The following is a 13,944-nucleotide window of genomic DNA, read 5'->3' on the forward strand; positions in this document are numbered from 1 at the left end:
AGGTCCTATTTCTACAGATTATTCCTGGTGTTCACTTCCCATGCCTTGTCCAAGTAAAATACAGGGAAACCGTCTTTTTCAAGGGTTGGGCATGGTGGGGGCACACCTGCAATCCAGCACTTGAAAGGTAGGTGTGTGCAGGGAGTTCAAGGTCACACTGAGTTCCAGCAAACAGTGAGCTCGAAGTCTGCCTTGGCCCCGTGGGATTTTTTTCTCAAAAATATACCAAAACCCCAAAACAACTAAAATCCCACGAAGAACCCTAAACTAAACAAGAATTGGGGTGGGAACAAGAAATTAAGGACAAGGGAGACAGGGAGATGATTGGTTATGCAGTGTACTGAAGCACTCAGAAAATGAAGTCTGTACTGACCGCCAAGCTTTTAAACGAAAGGCAGGGAAAGGATACCTTTCTTCTTCGGACTCCCTGTGCCAGTCAGGCAATTACACATTACACCCTGCGCCACGTGAGCGACAGTCAGCCTTCTCCACGCTCCCGACAAGGAAAAGCCTTCTAGTCAGCTATGCACTTCCTGGGACTGAGCCACTAGCAAAGCTGCTCGCAACCCCAGGTCCAGTTTCTCCCGCCTATGGGGCGGAGCCGGGAGGTTCTAGGGTCAAAGCGCCTGGGCCGTCAGTTTCAGGCCCTCAGGTCTGGACTGTACGGAGCTGGGCGGAGCAGGTCCAAGGCTCTGCCCCCGCCCGGGGCCCAGATTCTCGGGATCTGAGAACTGGGCCGGGCGGGCTCAGGCTCCGCTATTCAGCAACATCTCTCCGGACCGGCCCTCGGGGCGGGGTAGATCCCAGGCCCCGCCCCTCGATCATGGCCTGTCTTCGGGCTCTGGGAAGAAGAGGTGTCCCAGGCTCTGCCCCTTGGTCTCAGCTTCAAGTTCAGGCCTTTGGGGCGGGATAGGTCCTAGACTCCGCCCCTCTTCCTTGGCCCTTAAGGAAGGATGGGGGTCCAGGCTCCTCCTGAGAGGGAGGAGGTGTTCGGACCCCGCCCCCTCTGGGCGTGGCGAGACCCCGGCCCCGCCCCTCGGGTGCAGCAGCTGGTTCCGGCCCGCTCACTCACGGTCCCGCCTCGCTGCTGCAGCGTCCGGAGGACCGCTCAACGGGAGGAGCGCCGAGTCGGCCGGGGTCCTTGGTAGCAGCCGGCTGTGTGATTGCGGAGCCCCACTGTGAGCGGTGAGTACCATGCGGGCCCGGAGCGTCCGCGCAGGCCTTTTCACGTTGCAGACCGCGGGGACAGAGGACGAGCTGGGGGAGGCCGCGGAGCTCGTTCCTGGGGTGACCTCTCCGCCCGCTCCTCAGCTAGCGTCGCTTTGGGCTGGGAGTGGCTCTACTCGGCGCCCCGGGAGTTCTCGCCTTGGCTGTGTGAGCCGCGCCGGGGAGTCTGCCAGGCCAGGCCTATGGGATAGAGAAGGCTGCTTGTGCCGGCAAATGAGGGAGTGCCCAAGAGGGGGCGAATGGAAGTGGCGTGAGGGCGAGAGATCCCCTCAGTGGAATGGTTGGGCTCAGAACCCATGGTGATTGATTGAGAAACCCAAGGAGAACGGGACTGTACTAGCCGGCCAGGCCTGTACACTAGAACCGCACATCTCCCTGAAGCACGCTTGACAGCCTCTAAGCAGAAGTTGCTGAACTTTTGGACTTAGGACCTTTTGAGCACTTAACAGAACCTTTGTTATATGGGCTGTACCTATTGATAATTGCCGTGTATAAATAACACTTACAGACACTTAATATGCTTAATAATTCAGAACATAACACTTTCTAAAATCCTATATTTTCCAAAACCAAGTTATGACGAATAACATTGTTTTACATTTCTACAAATCTCTGCTTAGAAGAAGACAGGTGAATGTTTTTTTTTTCCCCCAGACAGGGGTTCCTCTGTGTAACAACTCTAGCCGTCCTGGCACTCACTCTTTGTAAACCAGACTGGCCTCGAACTCACAGAGACCCACCTGCCTCTGCCTCCGGAGTGCCACCACCCGGCCTACAGGTGGAGTCTTATACCTGTCTGCTTCTGCTTTCAGTCTGGTGCAGTGTGGTCGTGTCATGTAGCTGCTGGAGACTTTCAAGTGTACTCCTGAAAGTGTAGCATCTCCGGTTGGTTTGGAAGTGTTGTTGGCCTTGCGGATCCCTAGATGTTCTCTGCCCCACACATCGAGTAGCTTGGGAGGCATAGTTCACTAGGTTCATTACCTTGTTTATGAACCTTCCACCCAGCACCATGGAGAGTGTTCAGTGTTCCATCTCTGATATTCAGGGCCACTCTTGGCCTCACTTTGGAACTAAGTACTGGATCCCCACACTTGATGGTGGCTGCGGCCTTCTGCAAACTCAGTAATGTTCATGCGTGCCTTGGTTGTTACTGTGCTTGTGGAGTTAACCCATGTAAGCATCAGGATTGCAGGACTGATGTGGCAAACTGGACCTGTGGGTTCTCAGAAGTGTGTGTAGAGAGACCGTGCCAAATGTATAGGGGTTGGTGTAAGATTACCAAGTAGTTGAGAGCTCATTTTTAAAATATCAGCGTAGTGAGCTGGATAGTGGTGACACACATCTTTAATCCCAGCACTCGGGAGGCAGAGGCAGGAGGATCTCTCTGAGTTCAAGACCAGATACTAGGTATGGAGTGTTAGTCAAGTCTTCCAAAATGTTTGATAGAAAAAAACAAAACAAAACAAAAAAAACCCTGTGTTTTGAATATGCTAATATGGATCAGCAGATTTCTTGCGTAAAAGAGCAGACAGCAAAAATTACAACCATGCAGTTCTCATACTGCTGTGTGTATGTAGCCATAGGCAATATGTCAGGCCAGCTCTGATCGACAAAGCTAGTTCCAGGACCACCAGGGCTACACAGAGAAACCCTGTCTTGAAAAATCTAAATAAATAAATAAATAGACTAACAGGATGACATGCTTTTGCAGCTCCCCCCTGCCCCCCCCCGCTGTGTTCAATTCTGTTTGTAGTTTCTAGCCTTCGATTTCTTGAGCTATGCTTCCCAGTCTTTGAGTTCTTTCATTTCCATGTTCCTGGCTATCACTGTGAGTGGTCTTCTGTTGTTTCTCATTAAATTCGTGATTGTGCCTTAAGCAATTGATATCCTAATTGCCAATTTCAACTCCATTGCTACCAGTAGGGTTTGGCTACACTGGCTGCATCCAGGTGGGAATTCTGTTTCCTCAGGCACTGGTTCTATCGGCTACTAAAGGGAACTTTATATAGATCTCTATCACTCTATAAAACTCAGACTTCAACGGTTGAGGTGAAATCCGGCTGGCTTAAAGAGGCTGAACAAGTAGCTAATCTTCTCTCTTAGCTCGCATCTCCCCTCAATACAGGGTGTCCTTCTGCTCCGCCCCCACTTAAGAACCCTAGGTACTCATGGTTCCTCCTTACCACTTCCTGTCAGCTAGTTGCTGACTCAACCTCCTGACACCAAGTTTATTTTATTTAATCAAATGTAAAATGTCTTTGCATCATTAAACGAATATTCCATAGCATAAAGGAATGTAACACGTCTCAAATTAATATGCCACAACAGTTCTGTCTCTGCCCCCACAAGAAAGCTGTTGTCCGGAGCATTTGTGTGATGGATAGAATCCTTCATTAGACTCTTTCCTTTGCTTTGTGTTCTGTCTATACCAGTTTGAGATAGAAGTTGTATTCGTATTATCAACTACACATATCAAAACAAAGAGATTTCTGTATCCTCTACCCAAAGAGGCTTTCGTGTTCTAATGGAGCAGCGTCAACACTTGGGCTGATAGAAGTGATTTGTGCACGACTGTAGTTCCCACAGGTGGGAGAAGGAGGTTAGGATCTAAACTTCCAGCACTTGTGTTCGTTGTCTACAACTCGACACTGCTGGTGGAGCCTCCCCTAATCACCCCTTGAGAAGGTATTTATCTTGTTCCCAACTCTTCTGGACCTTGGGAACTTAATGGGTGTAGAAGATGCAAGGCCTGTCTGGAACGTCCAGTCAAGAGCATAGGTAAGGACTGTCCAGTTGAGACAGTGCCCTGTCTACGTGTGTACATGAAACACGGTCCTGAGAGAAGAACAATACCCACTAGTAAAGAGCACTTCAGACGCATACGCGAGGGAAACCAGAGGCCTACACCGTGAAGCTGACAAAACCAATATTTATTACCATGTGCCTGGCAAATAATATCTTTCATCTTATTTCGTCTTTTCTGTCCTTTAGGAGGAAATACCTCTTCATGAGGCCGCAGGAGTCTGGATAGGAAAATCCCTTCCAACCTGATGTCAGTTCTTGGACTAGCCTTGTAGAGCATACTGGATTTCTCAGAGCTTTAGTGTCTCTGACTTCACAATTAGGCTGTTGTTAGTAGGTGTCCCAAGCACTCCTGATTTTCTGAAAGAGATTTATGGTAGCTTTTGTGCACGTTTCTTCTCACCTCTGTGCCCAGCAGTGTTGCATTTCTGCAGCTTGAAATGAGCCATGATGACAGTATCTACACCATGGAAATCTTCCAGTGCACCATGTCTGAGCTTTTTCTACCTGGGGAACAAATCGCTAGACATTTATCAGCACATTGCTGCTGTTGTTGGAGCCAAGGTGCATTTGGTTTGTTTGGCTTCTTTTCTGTTTTCTTTTCTTTTCTTTTTTTTTTAAGCAAAACCAGACCCTTTAGCCTGAACAAAGATACAAGGTATGGGATGTGTTATTTTTTTAAGAAAAGGAGATTCTTCAGGAATTCTGAGACTGGAATCTCCAAGGTGGATATATGTGGAAGTAGAAACTACAGAGGACTTAGAATCAATCATAAAAAAAATCCAAAGTAGGCTGTTCACATGGCATGCCCAGTGAATGCGAATCCTTCCTCCCGACTCTCAGGAGGCATCATACACTGGGTGGATGGACCTGCCTTCTAATGCAGTGTGGATTTGGACTGTGAGCCCCAAACAGTAGCATCTCTAACACCTATCCTCACTGCAGGGGAGGGACAAATCTTCCTTATACATGTGTGTATGTATAAATATAATTATAATCATTATTATATGTTATATATACATATATGTACATATTTGTACACATACTATAGACACATGTTATTTGTTACCTGTATACATGCATAAGTTGTATTCATGCGTGATCTCACACCCGTGAATTTAAAGTTGCCCCAGAATCGTAGAACAGAAATACCAAGCCATTAAGAGTAGCTATTGCGGAGTGGTGAGGCCGGGTGAAAACAAGTGAGGAACCCTTTCCTTCTTAGTTTTGGTATTAGATGCTCACCCATCCTGTAACACAGGGTGTTTTTACATCCCAACAGCCTATGCCTGTAAAGGGAGATAGGTAATTTATTTAGTGAAAGGGCTGCTCCCCACAAATATCTATTCTTGTGAAAAGACGTCCGTATGGCCACCTCAGAGGTTTAGTGTCAGAAGTTTGGTCCGTTATCACCATGGCAACATGGAGACGCTGAGGGAGACGTGGTGCCGGAGACATAGCTGAGAGTTCTATATCAGATCCTCGGGCAGCAGGCAGAGGGAGACACTGGGCCTGGCTTACACTTCCTCCCTCAAGGCCACACTTCCTAATCCTTCTTAATAGTGGCACTCCCTGATGACCTAGCATTCAAATATATGGGCCTATCGGGGCCATTCTTATTCAATCCACCACATCACGTGACATTGTCACATCACATTTCTGAACTAGTATATGTGATGCTGGTATAGACTAACTCAGAAACTTCATTGCATTCCTAGTGTTTGACTTAAACTCTTGCCGGAAGGTAGAAGTCCTAAAATCAAAGTGTTCCTTGACAGGCCCTTTGCTACCCCTTGCACTAGTGTTGCAAAAATCTGCTGCGTGGTTTTTAAAATTAAAGGTCTGAAAAGACTATTTCCCTCTTATTCTCTGTTTCTGAGGCAAGAAAATGTGTGTTCACATGCATACATAGATGTGTGTATGTGTTCAAGTGGGTGAACATATGCATGTGTGCATGTGTACGTGTGTGTGTGTTCAAGTGGGTGCATGTGCACATTTGTCGTATGTCTGTGCATGTGTTCAAGTGGGTGAGTGTGTGCGTGTGTGTGCATGCGTGTGTCTGTGTATGTGTTAAGTAGATGAGTGTTGCATGTGTGCGTGCATGTGTCTGTGTGCACTCACCTGGGTAAAGATACTAGGTTGCCACGGTACTGAGTGGGTCTCTCTTGGTGATACGGTTAACTTGGGTTTTGGATTTTCCTCAGCCTCACTTTCAGCACTTTCCAGTACCGATTCTAAACTTGCTTAGATCAAAGCCAGCCTCTCCAGTTGTTGGAAAGAGCTGCTCCACCCTTATGCTGAGTTACCTACAGCCTGCCTGGCAGCAGAGCTTCACAGATCTTTTTCCCAGTGGGAAGAGGGGAAATAAGAGCCCTAGGAATGGGGAACTAAAAGCAGGCACGCTGCCTGCTGGAGTCACATGTGCTGTGTGGACTTCCCCCTGGAATCTACTGTGACCCTTTGGCCTTTTGTCTGAGAACTTAGAAGGCTCTTCATAGGTTTAGTGCCATCGGCTGACCATCTTCCTGTCAGGTGCTCCCCCGCCCCTGTCTCTGCCTCTGCCTCTCTTTCTGTCCCCCCACCCCTGCCCTCTGTCCTACCCCCTTGTTAACTCATGCTCTCATTTTTGACTATTTTATTAAGACATCTGCGGCACACGGCATCTCAGGTTCTGAGCATTGCCTGCTGGCCTGTCTCACTTCCATCCATATCCTCTTCGCCTCCCTCCCTTCCCTTTCCTCTTCATTTCCAGGTACTTAGCAGCAACAAGAAAGAGCACAGTCCTTGCTGGGTTCTCTGCCATTTGTTTGTTATTCTCCTTAGACTGCCCATTGTGAGCCGGGTGCAGCTGGTGACTTCTTCAGCCCTGCTAGCATTCTCAGTTTCTGCCTTTGCTCTCCCTCTGCCCTAGAGACTCTGCCTTTCCTAAGGCCTCCCTCAAATCCCAGCTGTAGCTATTTTTGTCTGCTGATCTTTCTCCTGGCCCTCATCTTGCTGTAATGAAACGTGTGCTGGTGTTATTCTTTTCTCTTAGGTTGTACTCCTCGTAGAAGAGGTGTGTCTTTTTGTTTTCTTTTCTCCTGCACTACCTAGTAATTACCGCAAAGAAGATACTGAAGAAATACACACCAAACCGCGATGGCACTGATAAGACTCCCTGGAAGGGGTCTGGAGAGGTAGCGACTTAAGAGCACAGGCTGACCTTCCAAAGGACTGGGTTCTGTTTCCAACACCCACATTGTAGCTCACAACCACCTGTAACTCCAGCTCCCATGCCTCCTCCTGACCTCTCCAAATGTACCAGGCACCCAAATGGTGCACATACGTACATGAAGGCAAAACCACTCGTGTGCGTTAGGAATATTTTTGCAGTGCAGTGGTGGTGCATACCTCTAATCCCAGCACTTAATAAGCAGTGCCAGTTGGATCTCTGCGTTCAAGGCCAACCTGTTCTGCAGAGTAGTTCCAAGACAGCCAGGGCTACCCAGAGAAACCCTGCCTCCCAAATTATTTATTTATTTAAAAGTTGGTTTTTTTTTTTTTTTTGTAAGAATCATTGGAGAAAAAATGAGTATAAAAGATACATTTTCAGACATTGCCTACTGTAAAGTTTCTCCCATCTGCATAGATTTTTGAAAGTTTTGAAGAATTGTAATGGACCAGTTGTTTGCCTTCTTTGTTTTTAAGAGTTTTCTATTTTTTATTTTTTAACATCTGTCTAGCGCCTTTAAGTATCCGACCTTACAATGCTTCTTCCCACCACAGGAAAAATGCCTAAAAATGTATCTTACTGGGTCACTTTTAGATAAGAGTGGTTCTTGAGTCTGCTTAGTGAATGTGTTTTCAGGTGTAGATTCAATCTTTAGTAAAGGGAATAGTCTACTTTTCTAGCCTACCAAGCTCTAGGAAGTAGACATTGGTAGGAGATTGGGTGACAATCTCATCAGTTACTGCTACTCATGTCATAGAGTTCCCAGAATTCACTGTGCTCAGTGTGGTAACTCAGTTATCCCAGCACCCCCTCCATCCGAGCAAAGATGTACAGACAGGCATTGTGACCTTAAAATATGCAAAGAAGCAAAAGGAGGTTTAACAAGCTAGAAAGAATTCTTGTCTATAGCCCTTAGGGACCGTTGGGCTAATGTGCAGATTAGAAACCAAAGAATTGGGGATTAAATGTTGCAAACTTGCACGGACATGAAACCACCTTGCTGAGCACTATATGTCAGAGCAACTCAGCACTGGTTCTTACGTCTAAATGCGTTATAGCTACAAGCTGGCATCTCATTCCCTGAGCCAACTGTTTCTCGGACTTGGCTGTCAAGAGTTTACCTAAGTACTCTGATGACTTTGCAATCAAAAGTTTACCCAAGCTCTCTGACGAGTTCGCAGACGTAGGTGAATGCACCTACTCCAGTTCCCTCTCATTCTCTCCTGACCTCTGAGCAACTGGGCCAAGCTTGTCTTTGTGTGGCTTGCCTTGGACCATTGCTCCAAATGACTTATACAAGAACACTTAATTATTCATTGTCCTCTTCATCCTTCGTTGGACCATTATAGAATTACAGAACAGGTTACAGGTTGTGGCATGGTTCACGAAAGTGTGTCTCCCATTAGTTGATTTACTAGTTTGAATTTTTGGTTGAGAAGAGGATAAGGGGATAGACTTGGTCTAGAACTGCCGAGAATCTGCCATGTTTGCTGTAAGGAAGGCGAGAGAGCCCGTGCACGTTCTGTTCTCCAGCCTTAGGACTCAGGAAGGTGTTGCCTTAGTGCTGATGCGGTTATTGTCATGTCAACCCGTCCTTTCAAAGTTAGGTAGTATACAAGTTTTGCCCAAAATTAAGGACATTTGAGGGAGCTTGAGGCTGACTGTCTAGTCTTCACATCGATGCCTTAGAGTCTGAAGATTATTTGTGAGTTTAATTTTTTTAAGCACTATTTAATTTGGACATGTGCATGTGAAATGACCCTGCTGGTAGCTGAGAGGTTGTACCCTAGGTGCAAGAGAGTTGACCATAGCTGAGTTTAGCTCTTAGCTAGGTTACCACCCAGAGGCCTCAGCCGGTGACCTGACCCTTCTTACTGTCTTATCACCTATAAAATAAGAGAGTGGCACCTTTGTGGATGGGTTGCTTAAAGATTTTATCAGCACTTGTGAGGTGCCCAGTGCTGTGGTGGCAGCCTGCACATCCTCAGGTAGAAGCTGCTCTGGTCTGTAGTTCTGCAGGTTGTTAGCGTTCTTCCCAGCTTCCGCTCTGGCCCCACTCACCTCCCCGGCTCCCAGCCTACCAAGATACCTCTTAGGCTTTAATCAAATAAGGGACAGTAATGACCCTGGACCCATCAGCCCTCCTCGCCGATCCTGCTCCAGTTTTGTAGCTCTCCTGGATCTTACCCTCCTGCACCCTACCCCCATTTCCAAGCTCAGTGTTGTAAAACACCTGTCTGCCTGACACCAGTCTGGCATCATGGCCGAGAGGATCTGCCCAAAAGCCTCCAGCATCGCCCGTCTCCAGTGTGATTTCGGACCTTTGGGCGGGGTCCCTCGTGACCTAGACCTTGACCCTCCCTTTCTCTCAGTCTTCTCCCTGTGCCCCCATACTTCATTTATACAGAAGGGCTTTGTGATTCCGACGACATCGCTTTTTTGTGTCTCTGCCAGTATGTGCTGTCCTCACTCCCCTGCTTTGGTGGGAGTCTAGAAGGTGCTTGGTGTCACCTGTCCCTAGGAGCCTTCTCCCACGACAGACTAGATGCTTCTTCACCACCCTGTACACACTGCTGTAGAGTGGGAGACAGGAGATTCTATACTGGCTGTTGTGCTTATTCTCCAGCCTTTCTTTGACTCCGAGGGATGGGAACTTCCTTACCCCTCTAAGTAGCAAATGCTTGAATGAATCCCAACCATTCCTTCTCTCATGGCAGAAGGTGTTGTAATATGGTGGTGATATCTCCAAACGTACTGGGCCACATTCCTAGCTACCCTAAGACACGTGTGACCCACAGACCACAGGTTGGGCATCCTTCTTTAGCCATCCAAAAAGGCACCGATACCAAGGTTTAATGTTACTCTATTGCTTGTCGCATCTTTGTAGGTGAATTTTGTGAACTCACAAAAAATGACATGGAGACATTATTAATTTTGAAAGCTTGGCCTATATCTTAAGCCTGTCCCACTGTTTTGCCGTGTGACTTTTTGCCTCTTTTCTATCTTGTACCTGCTGTTTCTTTCTGTGTCCTCTGGCATCTCTCTCATGCCTGGATTCATTTCCTCATCTCTCTCTGCCTGGAAGTCCTGTGTAGTCTCTTCCTGCCTAGCTATTGGTCATTCGGCTCTTCATTAAACCAATCAGAAGGCACCTTGGCAAAGACACCAGGGTAAAAGCGTCCCTGTGAGATGGCTGGAGGCTGCACATAGCCTTTTGGGGTGATACCCTTCTCATCATACAATTTAAGTCTAAAGGGCATCCCCACATAAACTCGGGACTTGAGGAAATCATTCAGGTTTCTTAAAGAATGAGTCTGAGCGGGCACTACTATGGAATGCTCTCCTCTGCTCTTTCTCGGAACTCACACATGAGCCGGCGTGGCACAAATAGCCTCAAATTCTAGCATTTGGGAAGCTGAGGCAAGAGGATTGAGAGTGAAAGGCCAGCCTGGGCTGTGCGTCAGCCTGTCTCAAAAGACCACACGCACACATGCACATTCTCTCTCTCTCTCTCTCTCTCTCTCTCTCTCTCTCTCTCTCTCTCTCTCTCTCTCTCTCTCTCTCTCTCACACACACACACACACACACACACACACACTTCTCTAACTCTTTCACACACACTTTCTCACACACTTCTCTCTGTGACACACACACATTCACACACACCTCTCTCTCTTACACACACACATGTACACACACTCACAACTTAGATGCAGAAGAATGTTGTTGGAGTCTCTGTAGGTATCACTAAGTCCACTAATGACCATAGAAACTACAGGGTGGAAACCCACATATCCTGAGGAATTGAAGGTGACCTTACCAATCAGAGAATGAGGCAGGCTGCCGAGAACCTGCGGAGCTCTGCCTCAGAGCTTCCGCTTTCTGGATGAGTGATCTATGTCCCAGGGTGGCTGTTTTTCTAGATTGTCTCAAGAGTCTATAAATGCTGGAATTCGGCTGCATGTTGTGAAAGTGCTATTATCTCCTCTCCCAATGATACTAAACGCAAAAATGAGTCTTCTGTTGTCTTGATTCGCTTCAACTAACTTAAAATGAATTAGCTGGGTTAACTATATGTCTCTGAGACCTGAGTATGCACACTGCTCCCTCCAGGACTGGAAAGCCCCCAAAAGGAGAGAGCTTGACAGGCACTGCTAAGGCTTGTCCTGTCTCCCAAATTCTGACAATATTTGTGGAGCCTGTGCACATCGGCTAAGTAAGACATGATCATTTCTGTGCCATGTCAAAAGAATTTCAAGAGTTACTTAGGAATGAGCTTCAGAGAAACAGAGGTTAGGTTAGATTTAGGAAGGAGCCACATTTTAATTATAATCTAATATTTTCTTACTGAGTTCATGTCTCATCAAATTTTAAAGAACTTTTATGCTGAAAGCCTATAATTTAAACCAGCAAGACAGCCAGGAATGTCTTTATCAAAGCCCTTCTGATGGCTGAAAACCCTCAGGTAGCCCCTGCTACGTTCCCAGTTTAGTACTGTCATAGGGCCTTTGCATGGAATCGCACCTTCTTGCAGACTGCTCAGACCTTGAATTGAGAATTGCATGTAGGAGCTGGTGGCTTCAATGGAGACTCTCTGGTCACCTGACCGTCTTTCCATTGCCCCTGAGCTGCCTGCTGTCCTGGCTCTATTTACCAAGAACAGGTCCCTACCCTACATTCCGTTTGCACACTTACTTACTTGTTTACTCAGTGTGTATACTGGTCTATAACGGTGGGAACTTTGTCTCTGTCTCTTTGCTGGTGTCTCCCGGGGACCTATCACAGTCCCTGATAGGCGTTAGATAATTAATATAAGTATCCATTGATTGCGCAAGTCAGAAAGTGTTTTTCCTTAGACATGACTTTTCAGCCCATTGGCCAACCTTATTTTAGATCTGCAGTCTACCTTATTTTATGAGTTTTCTATGCAAGTGAAGCACAGGGATGTTCGCTGCCTAAATGAAAACTAATTATTTAACTAATTATTATAAAACTAGTGAAATATATTGTCAGATATCTAGGATAGGCCAGAAGACCGAAAGGAAATAGATCAATAACTTCTAAATGTAACTAGAAGAGACCTCCTGGGGGCCAGGCTTTCTGAAGATACATGTTCACGTCTATGGCCACCCCACACCTGGCATATAGTTAATTAATTAATGCTCAGGGGAAAGCTGCTGCCAGAGCTGATGACTATTTTATTGGTTTTGTTGGTTGGTTGGGTTTGTTTTTGTTTTTTGGGTTTTTTTTTTTTTTTTTGAGACAGGGCCTCATTGTGTAGCTTTGGCTGTCCTGGAACTCACTATGTAGATTAGCTGGTCTTGAGCTCATAGAGATCCACCTCCACCTGCCTCTGCATCCCAAATGCTGAGATTAAAGGTGTGCACTACTACACCCAGCATTTTTTTAAAGATTTATTTTTAAGTTTATGTGTATGTGCACATGCATGTGTACGTACGTGTGTGTGCATGCGTGTGTGTGTGTGTGTGTGTGTGTATGTGTGTGTGTGTGTTGGTATGCAAATCTGAGTGTATTACCTGCAGCGAGCAGAAGTGGGCATTGGGTCAGCTGGAGTTACAGGTGGTTGTGAGACGCAGTTGCTGGGACTCAAACTCATCTCTGGAAGAGCAGTAAGTGCCCAGAACAACTGAGTCCTCTGTCCTGCCTCAGCCCTGACTCTTGTCATAGAGCCACTGCTTCTCCAAGACTTTGTCTGCTCCTCTCTAGTTTTCTATTCTCTCCCAAAGTAGATAATTGTGTTGGCTTCTCTTCCTGGTTACCAGTGTCCTACACAAGACCCATGGTCTTAGTTCTAATTGAAAGGGTTCCGTTTGGTTGATATCACTTTCACAAATAGCTGGAAAGATCAGAGCTGCCCTGTCACAAAATCCACCTCCCACGGGCACCCACGGGCACCCATGGGCATCATGGGCACCCATGGCCCAAGGAACAGCAAAGCCTTTCTAGAGCTCGGCTTGTAGAAGAGCCCGGGGCGAGAGACGATAATTTTGCCTTCCTGGACACATCTGAGCTCCGTTTATTCTTACATAGACATCCTTGGAATCTTTCTTTTAACACAACAGCAACAACAACAAAGTTGTTTTAAATAGTATAATGTTTAAACACAGGACCATCAGTTTGGAAATAGGACCAATTAATTTCTCTTTAAATAGAAAACAGAAGCAGCAGCAGTGGCATAACTGTCTTCCCAGTGAACTGGAGTAAACTCTAAACACGTGCTGACTTTGACCTTGGAGTCGAGAGCTGTGGATATGATACTCAGGCTGTGTGCTTCTAGAAAGGGCTAGGAAGAGAGGAGGCCACACAGCAAGCAATTTTGAGGAAATCTCTTCCTGTTGTCACATAGACCTTAAGAATCTGCAATCTGCTCTTGTTTTTCTCTGGGTGTCCCAAGTGAGCAACCCTGAGGGTGTGTTGTCTGTGCTTCAGACCCCAGGGGGGTGATTCCTACCCTATCAGGCTTGTACAAAACATGCAGTTCCCAGGAAGTGGATGCACTGCCCCCCAACAAAACCCCAAAGCCCCATCTCTGCCTTCACCCCACTACTAATGGGGCTCTCTTGTGCAGGACCATTTCCTCTTTCTCCCCCTCTGAGGGTGCAAGTGCAGTGTTGGCTGTCGGGCCTGTTTAGACACGAGGAAGCTTGACTCTGTCACTGGGATGTAACACGGACGCTGGAGTC

General features: G+C 46.9%; 1 protein-coding gene across 1 annotated transcript in view; it reads left to right on the plus strand.

Annotated features, from left to right (window-relative positions):
* Positions 1-1,031: 1,031 nt before the first annotated feature.
* Positions 1,032-13,944, plus strand: part of Aco1 (aconitase 1) — a 52,500-nt gene continuing 39,587 nt past the window's right edge. Inside the window, 1 exon segment of the mRNA XM_038347365.2 lies at positions 1,032-1,185. The gene's annotated coding sequence lies outside the window, so the exon portion shown is untranslated.

This window comes from Arvicola amphibius, chromosome 11 (assembly GCF_903992535.2).
Source record: "Arvicola amphibius chromosome 11, mArvAmp1.2, whole genome shotgun sequence".
Lineage (NCBI taxonomy): Eukaryota > Metazoa > Chordata > Mammalia > Rodentia > Cricetidae > Arvicola > Arvicola amphibius.